Source organism: Apium graveolens, chromosome 3, assembly GCF_009905375.1.
Source record: "Apium graveolens cultivar Ventura chromosome 3, ASM990537v1, whole genome shotgun sequence".
Classification (NCBI taxonomy): Eukaryota; Viridiplantae; Streptophyta; class Magnoliopsida; order Apiales; family Apiaceae; genus Apium; species Apium graveolens.
Genome location: NC_133649.1, coordinates 155,800,795 through 155,803,575, shown reverse-complemented (window position 1 = coordinate 155,803,575; position 2,781 = coordinate 155,800,795).

Here is a 2,781-nt window from a genome sequence, read left to right as displayed (position 1 = left end):
TGAGCGCAAAACAAGCGTTAGAGTCTAAGTTAGTTAAAGTATAGATTTACAAGTGACTTTGGTTTAATTCCAACTTACTTGTTGTTTATAGGTTACCAGACTCGTCCCGAGCCATTCGTAACCCCAGTCGCTCAGGCAAGTTTTCTACCCGTTATACTGTTGTTGTGATGTAAATATATGTATATGCATTATCTTGTGATAAGTGCATGATTGTTATTAGCAATTTTTGCAATATATTGGAGCATGCTGATATGGTATATATGCATGTCTGTTTCGTAATCTGGTTATCTATCTGTTGATTTCAATGCTTATAGTTGCATAATACCTATGCTAGAAATAAGCAGTAGTTGCGTATACCCTTAGTATAGGGGACCCAAAGGTGAATATATTTCTAAACCGGGAGTCGATGTTCCCGAGTATATTATATATATATATATTTATATATATATGGATATGGTTTTCAAAACTATTGATCGAATAAGGTTTATTCGATACCTTTATTTTACTTAATTGAATATTACTTGAATATTCATCCGAGGACTTATGACTCCTTTTATTTTATTAATCGAATATTATTTCGAATATTCATTCGAGGGCTTATGACTCAGTTTATTTTATTATTTGAATATTATTTGAATATTCATTCGAGGGCTTATGACTTATTTTATTTTATTATTTGAATATTCATTCGAGGGCTTATGACTCAGTTTATTTTATTATTTGAATATCATTTGAGTATTCATTCGAGGGCTTATGACTCAGTTTATATTATTTAATGAATATTATTTGAATATTCATTTGAGGATCTATGACTCCGATTATTTGCTAAGATATTTTCTTTATTTTATTAAAGAATAAGGTGTCGATAATCAAACTTATTTTTGATTATTCAAATAAAGATAGTACTTTCGTATAAGTATATCTTTGGTTATTTAATACTCATTTCAAGTATAAGTTTTCCAACTTCTACCTCAATTATTCTTTATGGGAATATTATTTAAATAATAATATTCAGATATTTCTTTTATATTGAGACTGATTTACTTTATTAAATCAGCATTATTCCAAACACTCTTTAAAGTGTTTTCGAGTCTTCAAAATGATTTTAAAAGTTAGAGCGGATCCCAAAACTCGTTTTCCGATTTAAGATCTTCCTTTCGAAGGAGACTTGAATATTCGCTCAAAAATCTCGGGGATCCGGCTCTGTGGTGTATTTTATATTCACAACATGGTTGCTGTTTTGAGAAAACAATTTGATTACTTGCCCAATGTTCGGGAAGTAAGTCCATCTGATTGAGTCGGCATAAGCGACAGGCCGGGGTACGGTCTATAAAGTGTAAGTGGCTGGGTGGCAGTCCATCAACGCGTAAGAGGCCGAGTGGCGGTCCAGCACAAGGTCCTTATGTGGCCAGGGTGATGACCGGTGGGGGATTCATCCATCTACTAGTAGAAAAGGTTACTTATCGGTATCTTTGCCTGATCAGCAAGATATCTGGTTTATGCCAAAATTCTTTTCCTTCCAAATTCATTGGATATTGCAACTCTGTTCATACTTTACATGACAGAGGTTTTCAGGAAATGTATGGGAGATATATATGAATATATTTATATATCGGGACTTAATGAAGTATCTCGTAACTTCATTATTTATAATGATATTCAAAGATTGAATCTATTCAAATCTTGTCTTGTAGTCTCATCTATGTGATGAACCTTTGAAACTGATTATAACTTGAACGGGGGTAGTTCAAGTAGTATTGGGAAAGATATAAGTATATTGGAGTACCTTATAACTTCATCTTTTAAACTTATATCTAGTAAATGATTATCTTATGCATGACAAAGATTTTCAGAAAAATGTTGAGACAAGGTTAGATATATGAGATCACCTTGCAACGATATTTTTATACAGTTATACACTGGAACTCTGTGTATATTATGCATGGAAGAGGACTTCCCGTATTTTGAAAAGTATATATGTATATATATACTGAATATTTTGCGACTTCATCGCATTAAGATATCAACTTGGTTCATTTCTTTTGACCAAGACTTTCATGAGTGCTATGAGAAGGCTCATATATTGTTAATCTTTATACATATTATTTTGGTGGGCTTGCTGCTCACCCTTGCTTTCTTCTTTCATCACACAACAACAGTTAGGAAAGATGGCCAGACTCCAGCAGACCCAGCGCAAGCGCGTGGGAAGCGTTCCGCGTCTTCCCGTTGATGTTGTAGCTGCTATAGCTGCAGAGGTAGACCTATTTTAGATCAGACCATCTACTTTTGAAAATCAATTATGTATAATTATAACTTGTGGCAGATAATGGCAATTAACTGTAAATTTATCAAGTAATCATTTTGGGTTGTAATAACTTTTAAATTGTGGATTCAAAGACTTGTACTTATTTAAATTTCATCTCTGAGACTATAACGGGTTGTGGTGTGTGTTAGTGTGGGGTCACAGCATAAGGTTATTTATTATTAATTAAGTGAAGTGATATTGTGGAAAGAAAGACCGTGACGACCCGGATCCCCGACCCCGGATCTGGGGGTGTTACAGGGAATGTTCAGACTAAGGAAACAAAAGTCGAGTAAGGAAAAGAGACCCGAGATGGTACTCCTATACGAAAATTTATGGACCTTTCTAGACAGAACTTAGACTATTATCCCCAACCACCACCCTGAGGAAACAATGCGGTGAGAAATTCTTTCAGGACCTTTAAGTCGCTAAGCCCTTAGAGTTCCAAGGAACAAGCTGAACCAGTCGAGGCAAGAGCC